This window comes from Macrobrachium rosenbergii, chromosome 42 (assembly GCF_040412425.1).
Source record: "Macrobrachium rosenbergii isolate ZJJX-2024 chromosome 42, ASM4041242v1, whole genome shotgun sequence".
NCBI classification, from domain to species: Eukaryota; Metazoa; Arthropoda; class Malacostraca; order Decapoda; family Palaemonidae; genus Macrobrachium; species Macrobrachium rosenbergii.
The window spans coordinates 49,673,890-49,695,799 of NC_089782.1; the positions used below are offsets into that span (position 1 = coordinate 49,673,890).

General features: G+C 35.0%; 1 protein-coding gene across 1 annotated transcript in view; it reads left to right on the plus strand.

Moving 5' to 3' along the window:
- Positions 1–21,910, plus strand: part of LOC136828417 (nephrin-like) — a 1,390,497-nt gene that overhangs the window by 380,168 nt on the left and 988,419 nt on the right. Inside the window, exon 7 of the mRNA XM_067086456.1 lies at positions 2,802–2,863. The gene's annotated coding sequence lies outside the window, so the exon portion shown is untranslated. The remainder of the gene's footprint in view (positions 1–2,801; positions 2,864–21,910) is intronic.

Consider the following 21,910-nt stretch of genomic DNA (forward strand, 5'->3'; position numbering starts at 1 on the left):
TTCATCATTAGCGCTGCTCTCGGGCGATTAAGATGTTGTAAGGGATGTCAAAGTAGTCAGGGATATGGGGGTGGGACAGGGAAGAGGATGGACCAATTAGGCCGGTGTGAATAAAATATCTCCAAATCAAATGTATTCTTTAGATACTGAACAAATGAAAAAAAATTATGCATCATTGAAACCCTCTCCCTCTCCATCAATGATATTCATTGAACGCAAATAAAAAAAAGAAAAGCGAGCCCATTCATTAGACACTGATCAAAGATTTAAAATGTATATTGTTACAAATCTCTCTCCATCAAAAGTATTCATCAGACACCAGTCAGATGTAGTCCTAGTCATGACTCCTGATCCAACAATTCCGTTAACGAGGCAGCAGGACAGATCATGCTAGAATTTTACAATCCCAAATAACACTTACTTGATATGTAAAGCCCTACAATATTGCTCCAAGCTAATCATTAAAATTAGATTACTAGCAAGAAAAGAATCATAATTAAAAAATGAACAATCCACTTGCCTCATTCACTTTATCCCCAACAATCCAGGATACTCCGACCTCCTGTTAAAAATATCTCTTGCCCTAGAGCTCTGTTAATGATGGACCGTTATTTTAAAATTCCCTTGCTGACAAACGAAACCTTATAATCCATATCTTTATACAGCATTTTCTGGTCAGAATTACATTTTCTTTCATTTCCAGAAATATTTGCATAAACTCATGTTACACCCTGTATATATATATATATATATATATATATATATATATATATATATATATATATATATATATATATATATATATATATATATATATATATATATATATATATATATATATATATATATATATATATCTATCTATATATATATATATATATATATATATATATATATATATATATATATATATATATATATATATATATATATATATATATATATATATATATATGTGTGTATGTGTGTGTGTGTGTGTGTGTGTGTGTGTGTGTGTGTGTGTGTGTGTAGATTGATAGATAAATGCCATTCCCATAATGTGCCTTATCCCCAGAGAAGGAGCAAAACAACAGATGATTCTTCAATTACCTAAAAAATAAGGCTAAATCACTTGTGCAAGAAACTTCCACTATTAAATACTTTTGCTTTCCAACATGTTCCACATGATACTGATAGTGCTTTCTCGATCCTTCTTTCTATTTTTTCCAGCACTTGAAAATTAAGTCGTCTTTGTTTAGTCACTGTTTCGAAATTTCTCGAACGACAAGACCGCGTCAGAACACTCCGATCCAACTTTCCACATTCAAAACCTCACCGAATATACACTCCCTATAATTTTTGTGCTTTTTTATTCCACATTGGTTCTCAAGTAATTTGACTTTACAACTTTTGTTTTCTTAAATTCAACAGTGGAATTCGTCATTCGGATCAATTTTTCTAGACATTTAAGTGGTGGGAACAACAGATAATTGATAATTAATGAAAAAGATGAAAAAGGAATACCTCACCTTCTTTGTCTGTACTCTTAATTTTCTTGAAGGTCAAGCTAGAGATCGATCTGCTAATATTTCACTCTGACATTATCTTGGAAAACTCTGTAGATGGCAAGATAAAATAATAGTTCTACGCCTTTCATGTTTTTTCGTATTAGAGAAAATATACAGAGATTCGTACCACATTTCTTAATATAATTTCGTCATTATATTCTCTATTCTGCTCATTAATGCAATTAATTTATGCTCGCTTCATCCTATTACTCCTAAAAATATAAAAATGTTCCTAAGGTCTCATCGGGATTTCATGAATGGTAATGTTGTAATAGTTATTGTACATTGTATCTGTACAGGAAACCATTGGCACAACCTAGGGGAAACAGGCCACTAACAGGAAGGGGAAGAAGTGTGTTCAATAAATGCAAACAAGTTTGGTGTTATTCAAAGGGAGAGTCGAGACTACAGAACAACATGTCATAAATACATGTCGGTAACTTATCGCACATACACCACAAACAAGTTGAATACGAAATAATAATTTATTGCTAGTTCAAGCCAGTGCTTTACGCTATTATCTAGCACTGGCCAAAGATTTATTCACCGGTTACGGTCGCTGACTTGTTTTAAACCGGTGTGATATAAAAGTGATAAGTTGCCGAAAGGGATTTATTCCAAGAGCTCACCGGTTACGTGGTTCGCTCATCTTTATTTTAAACCGCATGTGATGTATAAACTTGCCGTTTACAGTAGTTGCCGATCGAAGTGAAACCTGGGACAAGTGTGTCTGGACACTCCCTAGAGCACACTGCATGAAGGCCAGCCAGCATTCTCTAGTTGACCAGCGGAAGCTCGTTTACCACTCAAAATGTTCCTTCAGCCACCTCTAAATCTTTAGGGCTATATTCTTCAGAGCTGGACTGGATCGGGAAAGTTCTGATGAATATTTTAAAGAAATCAAACAATAGGTAACGGAATGTCTCAAATGAAACTCAATGGTGACATTTGTCTCGATATAGCTTTATTACTTTCTAAAGGGTCATAAAGATGTTATTTTTAAAATATAATCTTGACTTTTCATTGTTGTGATAAAGTGAAAACTTCTCAAGTGAATAAAAAAATATAAAAAAATCTCTACTTTAAATAATTCTTGTCTTTATAAATTCTGTTATAACATGATTGTCCTCATTCAAGTTAAAAGGTGAAGAATGTAAATAAAATAGTCTGCAGAAATCGAATCTTTCAATTATTTTTTTCATTTTTGCGTAAAGATTTGACATTCCTTTCTTGAACATTTTCTGTTTTTACCAGGTCCTCCGTTGGAATGGATGCACCCACTCAAGATTCTCTTGTTTTCTTCGGTGATCTGAGAGGTAAGTAATCGAAGTGCTTAGCGTTAACATAACAAAAACTCACTGTCGGACGCATTCACCTGTTATTTTAGACATTCTCATTTCCAAAATCCATCGGTACTTTAAAACTCTGGATGAGACTGTACTCTGCATCATGACGATAACTGAGATAATGGGAAGAACATAATCGAACTTACAATCAGGACTATAATCAGCCATGATAACTTGACTTTCAAAATTATTTTTAGATTCTTTTAAATACATTTGGCAGAGTACAAATTACGCAATTACGGACGATTTGCCTGTGTAATCAGCATTCAACAATAATAAAGTGCTTATTATTTGAATAATAGTGAGTGTTGAGTGATTCATTCTTTAATATTGTTTAGTAGATCATCAGCTTTTCTCGAGATAGTATTTAGAGAGAAGAAGATATATCAGAAAGAAGAAGAACTTTTCAGTGGTAACTGAGTCTTTCGTTAATTCCCAAGGGAGAAGTAGAGACAAAGTTTACGGGTAGAAACAGAAATATTTTCTCTGACTTTGAGATACAAATTGAGAGAATGAATTAGGTACATCTCATGCACACGGAACCCCCCCAGGGCCATGTATTTTGACAGCATCATTCAAACATCTCTCATATTTTGATGGTAGTTCCTGGAATATTTTAGAGTTTAAACTAAAGTTTTCAATGAATGATTTCAATGCAACGCTGGACTGACCTTTAAAAGATGGGAAAGTTGAATGAAGGTAATCTCCACTGCAACCACTAAAGTCAATAAGAACTTTGATGTGTAAAGCTGCTGAAAATTAACAAAAGGTTGCGCATTTACCTGTTATTTTATTTTATTTAAAAGGCTCTGGATTTGACATCTGATTCCGAGATAATGGGAAGAACATAATCGAATTACAAGAAGACGACGTAAAATGGACTGATGACAACTATAAATTTCAACGAATGGTAAAAAAATATCAGTCAGAATTACACTTTGCATCATAAATTTTCTCTGACTTAGATACAAATTGAGAGAATCCTTTCATATATATCTACATTGAAGGCAGTTTAAACAGTATCATAATGTGCTGAATCATTTAAAAGAAAATCTGGTAAGCATGCAACCATTTCAATGTATGAAAATGAGTTGAGCTCCATATTTTATTTATGATTTTTTTTCTTTAATAATAAATGGTCTTACTATAAGATTTCAACGAATGGTAAAAAAAAATATCACCGAATACACTTTTGCATTATAAAAGGGGAATCATTTGAAAGAAAATCTGGGTTTAATTAAAATTTAAGATTTAATTACAATTTTTATCATATTTTCTCTTAATTAGAAGAAAAATATCGCAAGCACGCTTACCACAACTATTAAAATCTGGCTGCAAAAAATTTGAGGCAGCAATACGATGAACTCATTTAGGCGACTTGGCTGTACTAACCTCAACAGTGGGATGATTTAACAACATTTTTTCTGTCTCATCATCAGCTAAGCATCCATTCTCTCCGTGTCCTGCTGACGTTTGACATTTCGATTCGACTTCATCCCATCGGGGACTACAGCCAAGTTCATTTTGTAACGAACATTAATGCCTCGTTTAGGAATTCGGGGAGATAATTGTATTGGTGCTCCGTTGCTCAGTTTGGACGTTTCGGCTTTTTTTATTTTTGTCTATCAAGGATTTGGAAAGTAGGAAATTATGTTTTGTCTTGAATTAAGTAAATAATATTCAGTTATGTACTAAAACTGGATTATGATTTATAACTACAAAACACACACAGCCGAAAATACACTCGTGTGTGTGTGTGTGTGTGTATATATATATATATATATATATATATATATATATATATATATATATATATATATATATATATATATATATATATATATATATATATATATATATATATATATGTGTGTGTGTGTGTGTGTGTGTGTGTGTGTGTGTGTAAAATGTTTAAATTTTAAGGTAGGCAGTGGATATGTATGAAAAAAGGATTATATTTGTAAACACAGTATTAGGGCAGCTTTGTAGTCTCTTAAGGTCTGTACGTTTATCGGTATCGTCCCTTGATTTCTACCCAAATGGGTTTTGAAGACCGCTCCTACCTTGACGCCCGTCAGTGGGGGGATCTGTAGTTTCAAACGGTTGTGTATGTTCGTCAGTACTGTCCCTGTAATATATATATTTGTGACTTCTAATACTATGCATCAGTCCTTCGTCAATGGCCTGGACATAAAGTCACAACCAGTCAGGAGTAGTCTCTAATTTTTCACCTGTGGTAATGTGTCATATATATTTATATTCGCTGTTTGGGCATATTTTCTCTCGCATGCAATTATATTGAAGTCAATGGCATTGTTCTCAGATACTGTACTTTTCTGCCTAGCTTCTTAGTAATAAGGCAAAATTCAAAATTTTTTCCATTTACCTTTTCTTTTCTAGTCACCGGACCGTTTCCCAACCTCCCGGCAGCGTCATCAGGACTGGATTACAGATTGACTTAAAAGGTTTTTATTACTACATGCGGATTTTGAATTTCGAACATGATGTCGTCATTGGGGTGCTGAATTTCTATAGGTCAGCAGGCCTACATTCTCTCGTTGGAGGTCTGGGCAGCAGCATAGGCATTCCTGGTGCTCTATAGGATGCATCCTATGTTGCAGCTTGCAGCCAAGGTCGTGGGCAAAGGCGTGATTCCTGTCTCTGGCTGATAGTCTTGATTTGCTTCATTGTCAGTAGTTGCATCCAGGGGTGTTCTGTCACTCTTGTCTACTTTGGATTCTCACTGATGTCCTGTGGTTTCCTTGCAGGCTGTTGTTGATTTATACTCACAGCTTCTGCTGTTTGCAACATGTGGAACTGAGCTTCTCTATGCACGATATCTGTGTTTTCTAATAATTTTTCTAGTGTTGGTTTACGATTGTGGTTGTCTATGTAGTGCTGAAATATTCCCCCTTGGCTGTGATGAGCTTGTGATCACCTGTGTAGAGTGGCAGTGGTGCAACATATGTAGTAACTACGCTGGTTGATTCCCACATCTTTCTCCGGGTGGGGGGTGGTTGCTGTTTTGCATTACAGGGTGCTGACTAGGTTCAGGCGGTAGGAGAAACGAAAGGAAATCCTCTCATCAGGATTCATAGGCGTCGTACCATTAGCAGTTATTACCTTCATGGCCTTGTCCTTATCCTTGAACTGGCTGTGATATGCGGCTTTATATCCGTTATTAGTAAGGAGCTGCCTAACACGTTCGAGCTCTGCGTGAGTAGATATCCATGTGGAACAGTGCGTAAGTAAACATCTCATGTACGCGGCTAGCATGGAGAGTTTGTAAGTGTCAGGACATTTCCCACAGGCGTTAAGGCACCCACCCAAATTACTTGCCTTTTGGCTTTTGGTACACAGTAGTATTGTACTTGTCTCTTTCTTCTCCACATTTACAAACAAGAGGGGAAGTCGGCCTTCGACACCATATTCAATAGTGAAGTTTAGGCAAGAGTTCTCTTCAGGGCATATTGTAGGCAGGTGGCTTCTTCGTCAGTATTGATGACAAGGAAGATATCTTTTATATATCGGGATCGTTTATATATCGGGCATATATCTTCAGTTTGGGATGGGAATTTAAGGTTCTTTCCTCATCATCTGCCATGTACACTCGGCAAGGAAAGTTAGGATACAGTTTTTTTTAAATCTTCGGACATATGTTGCTCAATAATGCAACATCTGGCAACTTTAGAAAGGGGAGGAGCTTCAGTCTTATTGTGTTTATTTTTTCTTGACCTTCTATACCTTTCAATCATATTCTATGATTCTGAAATCATTGATACTTAAATGCAGTAGTAAGCTTTACAGTATTCGTTCAAGTTGTAATTTGCAGCGACAGTTCTGAGCAAAATAAACATTTTTCGACATAACCTACCAAGTAATCTTACACAAATGAATTTGTGACACCACAATGAACGGAATGCTTGCATAATCGGAATCGCGATCTTCCATGATGAAATCAAGAGTTAAATTTGAGCAATGTCCAACGAAAAATGTGGGGAACAATAGAGGAACGAATGCAATGTTATGATGAGAGAGAGAGAGAGAGAGAGAGTCTGCTGTTGTGTAAGCCTAGGCCTATATGTAGAGCTACTCATTTCATTTTTTCTTTTAGAGATTCAGCAATACTATGTTTGTATAGTATGTTTTAGCAATGGAGAGAGAGAGAGAGAGAGAGAGAGAAAGCGAGAGAGAGAGAGAAACTATGAAAACGTCAAGAAACATCCAGTTACTTGTGTTTTCCCGCCGAAGTTCCCGCGCTGCTCCTCACATCATAGAGAACGCTCTTGCGGATTTAAATAGATTTGGTCAACCTACCTTAGTTGTCACAACATTTACTGCCATTAATTCCAGCTGACTTTTAACACTGTGAAATACAAATATGAATGTGTAAAAATTAAAGAAATTATCATTACCTCATATGCTGATACAATAATAAGCCTGTTCATGACGGAAAACGAGTAAATCTTACTGTTCTGATAAACAGTACTACACCGATATATCCACACACTATCTTCTAGATCTCTATGAACGAAGTCATCTGAGAAATTCTGGGACATGCATGGTGTTTTTAAGTATCTGAACGTTTTTGTTTTGCAGATTTAACATATATGATATAATTTGCATTGTATTTTCATATTCTAGAGTAAATTTACCGAGATTATGTGTTTTCTGCAAGAAAAAAAATCAAAATTCGATGAACGAAATCTAATGAAAACTGTATCCTCACTTTCCTTGCCGAGTGTACATATTGGCAAATAGGACGCCACAGGCGGGGGAAGGGGGTCACATAGCGAAAGAATTTTGAATAATTTTTCCTTATTCCTGAGAAGCTTGCCAGAAGAGAAAAAGAAGTATAGACTGATTCAAACTCCTGATAAGAAGATAATGAACAATTAATCAATAGAAATATATATGAACAATATATATATATATATATATATATAATATATATATATATATATATATATTTATAATAATATACCTTTTGTGGTTTATATATATATATATATATATATATATATATATATATATATATATATATATATATATAAAACAAATATATATATATATATATATATATGATAAATATATACATCAAAAAACAAAGACAAAGAAAACACACATGATGTGTGGCTCCAAAGAAAAATGCAATAGTAGTGCCACATCCATGATTTTAATGCTGATTGTTCATGATGGCTTTTGTAATATATATATATATATATATATATATATATATATATATATATATATATATATATATATATATATATATATATATATATATATATATATATATATAGTGTGTGTGTGTGTGTGTGTGTGTGTGTGTGTGTGTGTGTCTGTGTGTGTGAGTGTGTGTACATGTATTGGTGTACATGCTCATGACACAAGGTCTCTTGCAATGTTTAACAAACCTCGCAAGTGGGGGTATGTGTTTGATAATTCATAGCTCAGCATTCATTCACCTGTGAAGATCAGCAATTCATTGGTCGGTGAATGACAATTCGTTTGAAGAGCCCCTAGAGACAGTAACACGTGCCCAAAGTCGAAAATTTCCATGGAACTTTTTGGTCTGGTTCTAACTGGATTTTTGGGAGTGTTACGGAAATGTACATTTATTTATACGTTGTGAAAACGCTTGTTGCAATGCGCTCTTGTGAAAGGCGATTCATTGGATGGAGTGAAACATTAGCTAAAGAAGGTGCTGGACATGCTGGGAATTGGAATTCCCACAATCCTATTCGCCGAAAGTGAGTAGAGACTCTGGAAAATTACCAACTTTTATGAACCTTCCTTTGCAGATTTGATTACGTTTTTTTTTATTATATTTAACATTTATCTCATGTGTCCCTGTGTGTTTGTAAATTGGGTGAACGTTAATTTCTAATGGATATGGCTCCTTCTCTTTTGTACAGAAATGTTTCAATGGAGCCATGTCTCAAGTGAGGGGAAATCATAATCTGGCATATAGCCCTTTGTGGGAATGAAACTGGGGCCGAAGTAACTGTTTTTTTTACAGACCACAGACTACCGTATATAATGGACTTTGGGTGTTTTTGTAGGAAACGGGAGTTATTTCCTACTTAGTATGATGTCTTGCAACAATTTTATTCTTTAGATATAGTGTAATTTGGATTCGAGATTTACCTTGCAGGATTTTTCATGTACTTGGTTTTTTAAGAGGCTTGCAGAATAAATGTCTATTTTTTTATATTCTGGGGTTTGAATTATTCACATCAGTTTAGAAATAGATTTTCGTAGAATTCATAAGTGCGCCTGAGAGAGAGAGAGAGAGAGAGAGAGAGAGAGAGAGAGAGAGAGAGAGAGAGAGAGAGAGACAGACAGACAGAGCTACCAAGACTTGATAATAAAAATAATAATAATAATAATAATAATAATAATAATAATAATAATAATAATAAAAATAATAATATTCTTTATTGCAGCTCAGGGCCATATACATGGAATATACAAATACAATACACACAATCTTGATACATAAGATAGCATGATAATATAAAAATAATAATCGGCAGTACCACACAGTTGCTGAAGAAGTAGAAAAAATAGAATTCATAATAATGGTAATAACATTAATTATATGGAGAATAATAGTAAACAAATATTAAAAATGATAACAATTAAAAATACAGATTGCAGACAATTAATTTCCACCTAGGGACCTTAGGTGGTTACATAAGTCAGGTCCAGAAGTCTAAATACGAGGATTGAAAATTGCAAAACTCTTCAGTGATATTATTCACAGTAGTTATAAAAAGGAAAAATACCAATAACAACAAGAAACGTAGAAATATAATAATAATAATAATAATAATAATAATAATAATAATAATAATAATAATAATAATAATAATAAAATTCTGGAGATGACACTTCATAATTGCAAAAATAGAGAATAAGTCATTTAAGGAACAGACGCCTCATTGTCCCATCTTTCCCACAATTTAGATCTTCTTGCCTCACTGCTTACGATGCTTTGTATTAGCGAATTGCTGCTGTTTCTCAGTCGGGTGATCAGACTGGACATTGTTCGGCTCACAATGATTTTCAAATTATCCAGACGGTTTTCTGCGAACATCTGCGTGGCGGAGTGATAGCGAGGAATGTTTGTGAGGCGTCTCAGAATGTCATTGTAACAACATTGATACGTCTCATGGTCTCCCGGGTATAGTCCGTCCAAAGGGAACACCCATATGTACTGTATCAGTACGAGCGGAGGAGCAGCAGTTTCGTGTCTCGGTGACAGAAGGCAAACCTCCTTGCAATCATGTTGCCAGTTGCACATTTACGACGCCTCTGTTCTATGTCCGCCGTATCTTTTAGGTCGTCCGTGACAATGTGGTCCAAATACGGAAATTCATGCACGAATTCCAGACGACGATTTCCAAGGAAAATTTGCGGTTCTGCAATATGCTTAAGCGATCTCGGGAGCAGCGACATACACTGGGTCTTGGTTTCGTTGTATAGGATATCAAATTCTTCTGCAAATTGGCGGCAGGTGTCGATGGGTCGCTGGAGACCTTGTACTGATGGGGAAATCAGAACCATATCGTCGGCGTAACAGAGGTTGTTTATTGTTGTTTCGCTGATAGTGCATCCGATTGGGAGTAAGTTCAGTTTGACATTCAGGGCATCTGTGTACGTTTTAAACAGGTATGGAGAGAGAATGCCCTCTTGCCGAAGCCCGCTCAGGGAGCCGAAGGTGTACGAAAATACGCTACCCCATTTGACACAGAATTGCTGTGTGGAGAACCAACAACATAAAATGCCAATTAGATATAGAGGTGTGCCTCGTTTTTGCAGCCTCAGGAAGAGCTTCAGGTAGTTTACTCTGTCAAACGCTTTTCTCACATCTACAAAACATAGGAAAAAAGGAGAGGCTGATGATATGTAATAGTTCAGCAATTCTTTCAGGATGTAGAATGTAGATGCAGGTGTTAGTTGAGTGGTTTGCTTTAAAGCCGAACTGGTTGTCAGTAGTGTGTAGAAAGGGAGAAGTCTCACTAGAAGAACGGACTCAAGCATCTTCGAGGCAATTGCAGTAATTGCAATCGGGCGATAATTGCCAGGGTCAGCTGCATCCTTTATCTTGTTTTTTTATTAATGATATTAAGTCTGAACTAAAACGCATTGATGTAATAGAGGGAGTCAAAATTAGTCGGATGGGAGAAACTCAGCTGGCAGACCATCGCAGCCGGTCGATTTATTATTGGGCATTGAATAGAGCGAAAGAAACTGAATGTTATCAGTAAAATTAGTCGGATAGCAGTTTTTATCGTTTTGGGATTTACCCTCTGTGATGGCTTTTTAGTTTTATTTAGGGATTGAATGTCTTTCCAAAGACGAGGGTAATAGCCAGATTCTAATTTTCAGACATTGCATCAGTTGCTTTTCATTCAGTCTGCAATGCTTAAGGGCAAATTTGAACTGTGCTGTCGCCTGCCTCATTAGCAGTGCAAAGTGTCCTTCCTCGGCTACCATTTTGCCTCCACAGTAAGAACATTTCTCGCCAATGTGTATATAGATACTTAACCAAGTCATTCCATTCATGTATATTACGAGAGTTACCTTGACGAGATCTAAAGGTATCCCTGCCGGAAGCAATCATAGCGTTAATTATGTTCGAATAGAATTCTTTCAGATCTCTCCTGTGATGGTCATTTCTACATTTTGGGTTAGTGCACAGTAAGGCGTCTGGCGGTTGACCGCAGCCTGGTTTCCGTGGTTTCCCTGAAGGATCTAGTTTTCTGTTGTTCTTTTAAATCCCAGTTAACAGCAGGTGGGCGATCAGTTAGGGGGTTCACGGTAGGGAGAGATGGGGTACTGATTGACACCTGTAAGGGAATGTGGTCATAGCCCATTGCAAGATCGTAGCGAATGCTGCAGGTCACAATAGAATCATGAAGTTGTGGGGACGTGATGCAGTGGTCCAGCCAGGAGGTTGTAATTGTGTCCATTCTGTTTTGTACACAGATATAGGAGGAGGGAGGGGAGCATTACATCGCTTTTCTTTGCATTTTCTTCAAGGTATGTAAGACATAAAAACGTCCTTTATAGAGCGTGTAACACATATACACATATATATATATATATATATATATATATATATATATATATATATATATATATATATATATATATATATATATATATATATATATATATATATATATATATATATATATATATATATATATATACATATATACATATATATATATATATATATATATATATATATATATATATATGTGTGTAAATATAATTCATCTGATAAGCATTTACGAATATAGAAACTAATAAACGGGAAAACGATTTACGAAAGACAATACGTCATTCCGAGAAATCAATATGCCATTTTCTGTAAATAGGAACTGATAGGACATTAGAAATTCATATGAAGAAAATGTTATAGAGAACGCTTAAGTTATCTGAAAAGGTCACAGACGAAGGACCTGTAAAATGTAATAACGTCTAAATTATTTGAGCGACATTCTAGTCGGTTTATCTGGAGAAGTTACTTAAGTGATAACATTTAGTAAATCAGGACAAATTTTTATTAAACAACATTTTACCCGAATACATAATCAATTTTTCTCTGCTAAAAACATGTCAAAGTAATTTGTGAATCAATAAAAATCAGTAGATAGTAAGATGCATTTCTGAGAAGCAATAATATTAATGAAATTTTTGTGGTAAAAACAAGTGAAATATTTTTCTGTAATTTAGAAGTACAGTAGATTGTATTAATAGTTTTGTACTCTTATTTCTTCTGATTTCATAACTAACGTTGCCGTTATGATTTTCATAATTAAATTTCTTCCAGTCATTGATAAGTGAGGGCAATTGCAGGTTAATTTTAAATGGAGTTTGATTATTACCGTTTTCTTAAAATACAATATTCAAACGAGTGAACAATGGGGTTGTATACTCAAACTTATACACGGTATATGAATTCACCACGCATGAATGTTACTTTCATATACATACATACATGCATACATACATACATACATACATACATACAACTACTATATGCATACGTGAGCATCAGTGTTACGTATTATTCCCCTTTAATAAGTACACCAAAGTAAGGGCATTACCATCACCCAGAGGAATGCATTTATACATATGTTTGAGTGTGTGTGTTTCTAGTGTACGACTCTATCAAGATAGGCATTTATAGACCTTGGTTATACATTATTCAGCCGCTTGTTCTGTTAACATTCTGAGCTCAGTGAAGTAATGACGTTTGGAGGTGAGAGACAATTCTGTTAGTGTCTGTTCAAATCTCTCTCTCTCTCTCTCTCTCTCTCTCTCTCTCTCTCTCTCTCTCTCTCTTATGTTTTTTGTATTAATCTATATTTTTAAGTAATCAATTTATCCGCTATCCAAGTTTATATTATTCATCTCGTATTACACAACATATAGGGGATTAGAGCTGGATTGCAAAAATCAAATTAAACAATACGGAAGATTAGAAATGGGTTACACAATTTAAACTAAGGTTTACCTCTCAATGTCATGATTTCAAGGGACCATTTTTTTTTAGAAATTGTTATTGATAACTTTGGGAATCCTAATAGCTGGAAATATATAAATAATTATTAAGTTTCTTTTTCGTATAGTATGGCCATTCTTCTTCATATTCATCATCTGCATAAAAGCGTCACAATACGATAAACAATTTTATTCAAATTATATTCTCATTCCACTTTTCTAATTCTATTCTCATTCTCATTCTCATTAACTGATATATTCATCACATCATTCTCGTTGTATTTCCATTTCATTCCACTAATATTCTCATTCCGCCGCTCCAGTGATATTCTCATTTCACTCTTCTGTTTGCATTCTCATTCCATTATCCCAGTTCCATTGTCATTCTAAACGCTCCGGTTGTATTCACATCCCAATTGTGTAGTTCCGTTCTTATCTCACTGTTCCTTTAATGTTTGTATGCCGTTGTTATTCTAGTTATATTCTCATTCCCATTTTTCCAGTTACATTCTGGTTCCACTCTCATACTAAGATTTTGTCTATCTACTGTAGTCGATGCCCGTGAGTTGTGATGTGGTTTAGTAGTCGTTTCATTGGTTTGTCCAACTGGCGTCACGGCAGTTTAAAAAATCAAACCGGAAAACGATTAGAAAACGCAAAAAACTACTGCTTTGGTTTACATAAGCTCTTGCTTATTTTTCTGTTTAGTATTCCTTTTCTGTTCTCTCTCTCTCTCTCTCTCTCTCTCTCTCTCTCTCTCTCTCTCTCTCTCTCTCTCTCTCTCTCTCTATTTTTCATTATGTGGAAGTTTCTTTTACTAGTAGGTGGCCTTTTAAGATTTCGCCATGTACACACACGATTGAGTGTGCATTAGGTGGCACTTTAGATGTATATATGTATATAATGTACATACGCATATACATATATATACGCGCACACACACATATATATATATATATATATATATATATATATATATATATATATATATATATATATACTGTATATATATGTATATATTATATATATATATACTAGTATTAAATTACCTGGGAAAAATATATACAGTCTTAAAAAGTAGGTGGTTAATATCTTTTCACATTAAAAGGAAATGGCTCAAGTTTCTACCGATCTCAGTCAGTAATACACATTTTCTGTGAATGCCTTAATGGTTAACTGCTATACAAGTCTTGGTGATGAAGTGTTGAGGCCAATAGAAAAAAGGGATTTGTTTTATACCGAACAGGATACAAATGATTATTTTATGCCATTTCATCTAAATTTAACAGTATATATATATATATATATATATATATATATATATATATATATATATATATATATATATATATATATATATATATATATATATATATATATATATATATATATATATATATATATATATATATATATATATATATATATATATATATATATATATATATATATATATATATATATATATATATATATATATATATATATATATATATATATATATATATATGTGTGTGTGTGTGTGTGTATACATATATGCTTATATACATACATATATATATAATATATATACTTATATATTTAGATAAATCTGTCTGATATGTATGTCATACTTATTTTAGTAGGAAAAATACGCATTTGATTGCCGGAACCATCTTGCACACTGGAAAAGAATGAGGGGAATAAGAGTCTTCTAAAATTTTTCATTTCTGTTCAATGATACGTGAGTGTAGGTATTTCTTTATGTTTTGTAACAAATGCTGGCGAAGCCGTGAACTTCAAATATATTATTCAAATTTATTCGTAAATCAGTAAGGCAGGGGATTAGTTGCTTTTCACATTTAACACTGTCAGAAAACCTATATCAATTTCATTTCGTTAAAACATGGAAATCACAAATTCATTTTAAGTTACCCTTCGAAATGAAAGAAAGTTCATCCATTATCGCGCAATGTTTTGCAATCACAACAATGAGAGTTTGAGTGAATCGTTATCAAAATGAAAATAGGCTAACTTACAGTACAAGTAATCTGATAAACGTGATAAATAAAAGGAATAGCATAATCAGGTATTCTAGTGAAAATAGGAGTGGAAAAGATATTTTCTATGCTTAAAGATGATGAACTTAGCTGCAGGTCTCATTCAGTGATGCAGTCACAGCGTTGATTCTCAGTTTGTGACGTCATACCGGCAGCGACGTTATCCCTTTTTAAATCCTTTACTACATTCTCCAAAAGCATGAGTGACGTAGGCTGGTTCATCAATATCCCTTTTGAGTATTTTTCTTATACCTGACAGATCAGAGTGCCGAAAGATGTGTCAGAACGTTCAAGGAAAATGATACGTAAAAGAAAATTCAACTTAGCGGCAGCAGCTTCTTTCGCCAAGTGGAATAATACTGCTATCATATCAGAAAAGGCTTTTTCGCGTAGAACTTTCTGTAAGACTGGAAATTGCTCCCTCTTTTTCCCCAAACACGAGTCTCCGAAACTAAGAAAAGATCAACAACATCCAATCAAGTGCAATCAACGAGCACCCAAAAGGGAAATCCCAGTGGTATATGAGTGACCCCTACGTAATTCAAGAATTTATGGTTTGTCTGGGCTTTGCTTTCTCGTTGGTGGAAAATATACAGACAATATCGTCACCCACTGACTGACCTTTTGCATTGTTGATGACTTGACCCTGATCCCTCAGTTAAGAAGCCGTGGGATGTATGCTGGCGCTTGACGTTTGAGTTTGATTCATAAATGGAATTTGACGCGCAGCAGTCTTTTTCGAATTAATTAGTACATGCAGTTTCTTTACGGTGATTATGCCTTAATTAAACCCAAAGTACATCATCTGCAGTCGAATCATTTCCAAAGAAACTCTTTTGCAAAGCTGATTAGGCTGAATCTAATTGCATCAGCATCAGGTTTGCATTTATCGAATGTTTAAATAGGTAGCTAGGCTCCAAAGTTCATTCCAGTTAATGGTGTGAAACATTTCTGCAGCGAAAAGGCTTAATAGTTCCTTTAACCTTTTCATATGAACTTTGCAAGAGAAAATTAAATCCAAATTCATTTTAAGATTTTATAAATACATTATATATATATATATATATATATATATATATATATATATATATATATATATATATATATATATATATATATATATATATATATATGGAAATAGAAACGTGTTTCACAGAAATAAATTTATGTGAAACACGTTTCCATGTGTTCATTTCCATCATGTCTCACAGTGAAAGGGGTAAGTCGATTGAAATGTTAGCAATTCGAGCGCTGATGGGTTGGGTAAAATTCGCAGGGATGTTGGGCCCTAGTCGCCTGCCCGGGAAAAACCTCAGGTACGTAACACTTAGGTTTCTACTCCTTTTATGACCTTTGAGTCCGAATTGCTAATGCCCTGGACTCTCACTGAAAGACCAGGGTTGGTGAGTCTCGTGGTGAGTCAGAAATTTATATTATATGATATATATATATATATATATATATATATATATATATATATATATATATATATATATATATACTGTATATATATGTGTGTATATATATACATCTATATATATATGAATTTTTAGAAAGATATGGATGCTTTTTAATATTCACAAACCTTAATCTACAAGTTTACTTTAATATCCAGTTCGCTCTACTTCGGTAATATCATTGATGATGATTGCTTGATTGATTTATGGTTACTAAAACTTTTGTCATAACATCTGTGCTATTAAAGTAATAAAATTAAAAAAGGGAACTAAGAAATAAATAAACCAGTTTACAAGGAGTTTCACATAAGAAGTATATGTTACAGGGAACAGATCAACACTTGTTTTAGAAGTGTACGTAGCGTGATCTTAGCGATCTCTTCAGGAAAAAGACGTAAAAGGTTCAACCCATGATCACACTCGCATTTTTTCCCCTCTCTCTCTCTCTCAGCCTCTCTCTCTCACCGTGTATCGACTCTCTCTCTCTCCTGACCTCACTCATTCTCACCAAAACAATTAAATGGACTATTTAAAGAAACACAATGGTTCCTACGAAAATAGGTTTATTATTCAAATAACCCAACAAGAAATGAATAAAACAAAGCAAAAATTAAAATGCATAATAAATGAATTATCGAGTCAGATAACTAAACTCTAAACTGCAAAACACTTCTGATTAAAGAAGTCTCATTATGGCTAATAGCCTGGAAATACCCAAAATCTCACATACTCACAAATCAATAACTAAAAGTCATGTAAAAAAAAACAGTCTACCACATAAAGAGATTGACATTGCAAATGATTTGCATGTCCTCTTTATCAAACTCCCAAGTCCACAGACATCTGTCGAAAGAATTAAACATGATAGAAAACTCCCAAAAATATATGAAATACAAAACACAATAATGGAAAGTGTAAAATGCATAGCCAAGATATGGCAAACGTAACACAACAAAATAATAATATAAAAGAGGTATGAATATTCATATTAAATTTCCCACACCAGTTCAAAAGTTCATAATGATCAGAAAGTCATGGTAAAAATCACAAGTTCAATTTTCTCCCATAAAAACAGAGATTTGAGACTCTACCTTATCTGCCGATTTTCAAAGCCTGGAACCACTCCAAAGCTATGACTGGACAACTGCAGTTCTGTCACGTTAATGAACGATCAAACTCACTTTTAGGGCAGATTTTGGCATAATCTAGATCAAAGTAACGCACGTACTCACGAATATACATAACGCTCCGGAGATCACCTGATCTCCAATATTGCTGAGCTTCTCGCGCAGAGAGCTGAGGAATCAAACTATTTGCTGAATACAAAGATTTTGCAACTGACGACTTCCATCAGTACCATCTCACACCAAACTTTCCACGATAACATCTTAAAGCATTGAAGCTATGAAATGCATATATGTGTCCTTTCAATAGAGCTCGGCCACCCCATAAGAGCGTCTCGCTTTCTTAACGGCAAACTAAAACAAAAGCATATGTATAAAACATAACAGAATAGAGCTATGCTCAATTAGCAATGTCTACTGCACTGCAGCTTTAAGGACTGCTCTCATGACCCACTTCCAAAGTCACTGGGGTTGTGTTCTTAGAGCCTTTACATGTAATCTTGCAAACACGAATAAGCTTTACTACCCCCACAACAAGAATTATCAGTAAAATAGCTATTAAGACAATTAAAATTGTCGGCATAATATATTCCTGATACTCGAACATCACGGGATCGTCGATGTCTTCCAACGGTGGAACAGTCATTGGCACCTTGGTTGTAGGTACCGCCACTACCAAATGCTCGTTATGCGTATGACGCATAATTATCTTCTCGGAACTGTTGAATACAGCACGGCTAAGTACGAGAAAGTCCGTAGACAGGATTCTGCAGGATGAGTCGAACAGCTTGGACCCTCGAAGAACGAATGATGTCGACTTGTTGCTCTGGCACATCATTGTGATGGGGTACTCTTTGCAGAACACGGCAGTTAGAGTACTGGTGGACCTAATGTGGTAATCTCGCTGGAACTGTCTAAAGTCACACTCTGTCCATGAACTAATGATAACTCACAACCACCCACAGATACAACTCGCAACCGGAAAATACTACTGTCACACACATACTTCTCTCTAACTAAAGTACAACTTGTCTTACAATCAACTCCCGAACCTTGATATTGATCTCCCAAAATGAACATGGTCTTTAATCCATCCCATATCACTACTGAGTCTCCCAAAAACACTCGAAAAAGGTCTAATAACAAAATGGTTTCATGTTACTGAACCAAACAAAACTACTAATGCAAAAGTCAAACACTCTTAATGTGAACTAATTCCAAGTGTCTATCTCTGAATAATCACAGTCAACTCACTATTAAGCACACAACAACTCTACGGAACTTACTCATAAAAAAAATTCTATCCAACAGAAAAAAAAAAAATACTCGAGAATCCTATCCACACACTGAAAGGTATCATATCTCGTAAAAGACATGAAAGTTCTACTACGGTTAGCAAACATTTCGCAGCACCTGACTAACTCTCAACAAAATAGCAATTGACGTAATGGCAATCGCTCCCATGATCTTAACAACTCACAATACAGCTCCCTTCATTTAAAAAAAAAAACTGAAAAAAAAGATCCAAATACTCAAATTCGATATCCCAACCCGAAAAAAAAATCAGACTTGTTCGGTCCGATATACTAAGTACCTCCCCCCCAAAAAAAAAAAATCCTAAACAACACACATATTGCGTCAGATGACAAAACTCATCATAACACAATAACACAATAACACACTAACACACTAATACACGGGTCAAATCTCGTATGAAATTAGCCCATGTCTCAACTCCCAAAATCATTCGAAAACAAATGATTAAGAACTTCAACATCCAAAATGAACAAGAGATAAAAAAAAAAATAAATAAATATCATATATATACAAACATCAACCCATTTATCCCTCTAACTATATACAAATATCCCCTTACATGACTATATACAAACATTCCATTACACCCCAACTTTCTTCAACTTCGAAATATGGGTCAATTTCGTCACTCCAGTATTTACATCTTTAACTACAAATCTATTCCCTCTTTTGATCTCTACAATCTTAAAAGGTCCGTGGAACTTCGGACTTAATTTATAATTCAGATCATTCCGAACATTCACTTTAACAAACACTCTATCACCCATCGAAAAAGCTACTCCCCTCGATTTCGCGTTACTTTTCTCTACCATTGCGCGCGAACTAAGTTCAAGCTCTTTACTGATACGTGCAAATCTTTCTCTCGCTGTATTTATCAACGAAGTGACCGTAACATCACCTTGAACTCGCTCTGGTAACAAATCAAAAGGTCCTTTCAACTTGTACCCATACAAAGCTTCTGCTGGAGATATCTTAATTGTGTCATTCATCATAGTATTGATACTATATCGCACTTCATCCAAAGATCTGTCCCAATGTGTATCGGAACCACCCACCGTCATGCGCAAAGCTTCGATTATTTTCCGATTCGCCCTCTCACACAACCCATTTGCTTCAGGTCTATACGGGATTATAGATACTTTCTTTATTCCCAGTAAATTAGCAAGACCGTCTAAAGTCTTATTAATAAACTCCCTACCATTGTCTGTGATCAGACATTCAGGAACACCATATCGACAAATTATCCCCTTAAAGAACGCTATAGCAACTTCCTCAGCTGATTTGTACTTCAGTGGGAAAATCTCAACAAAGCGAGTTAACTCGTCAACAACTACTAATAAATGTCTATAACCATAAGCGGACTCTGAGAAGTTACCCAGAATATCCATATGCACTCTCTGAAACGGCCTATGTGGTATGGGATATAAACCCAAACGACACGACACCGTCGTCGCTGGCTTATTCGCATTGCAAATAGCGCACTTCTTCACAAAGGCTTCTACCGCGGAAAACATGTTTTTCCAAAAGAACTTTGACCTGACGTTTTCATACGTCTTGTCCACACCTAAATGAGGAGAACCAAATTTACAATGTACAATGTCTAGAACTTGTGGTACTAGACTCTCTGGCACGATGATTTGTGTAATTTCACCCATGCTTCGAGTACTTCGCAAGTTATACTTAACTTTCCTCACCAATAAATTATTCTCCAACTCTAGACCAGAAAAAGGCAACTTATACCCTTTCTTCGGTGAAACTCCCTAAGAAATGCCTTAGCATCTGACAACAATTTATCTTCATCTTGCTTTTGTTCGAGCAAGCCTATGTCCCAAGTGACATTTTCACCCGTAATATAACACACGGCGTTACTCTCACTATCACGAACAACAATCTCTCCCGAGACTGCCGACTCACTATTTCTCCCCGAAGTATGCACTGTAGAAACGTGTATGTCCTCTACATGCGATATCTCAGAACTGCTAATATCAGAGACATTAGACACCAAATATTTACTCTCTTCTCCCACACAGGATTCGGTTTGTACTCCCTCATCCTCGACCGGAAAATGTCTGCTTAATGCATCTGCAACTACATTATGCTTACCTTCAATGTATTTGAGGTTTGCATCAAAATCTCTCAATGTTAGGAACCACCGTGCTCTCTTGGGCGACAAATTTGGCTTATTAAAAAGCTCTAACAACGGTTGATGATCTGTAAAAATCTCAACTTTATTTCCCAACAACAACATCTTAAAATGAACAAGGCTAGAGACGACTGCGAAAGCCTCCTTGTCCACAACTGACATCAGCCTTTCGTTACTTGCACGCGTTTTGAACTTTCTGCTATAAAAAGCAATTGGGTGTAATTTCCCCTCAAATTTCTGCATCAAACACGCACCTATACCTTCCTGACTCGCGTCAGTCACTAAGGTGAACGGTTGACTAAAATCTGAAACTTCAAAACTGGTGGGTTCACCAAAGCGTTCTTAAGCTTCTCAAAAGCTAATTGTTGACTATCACCCCAAACAAACTTAACGTCTTCTCGTAACAAATCTGT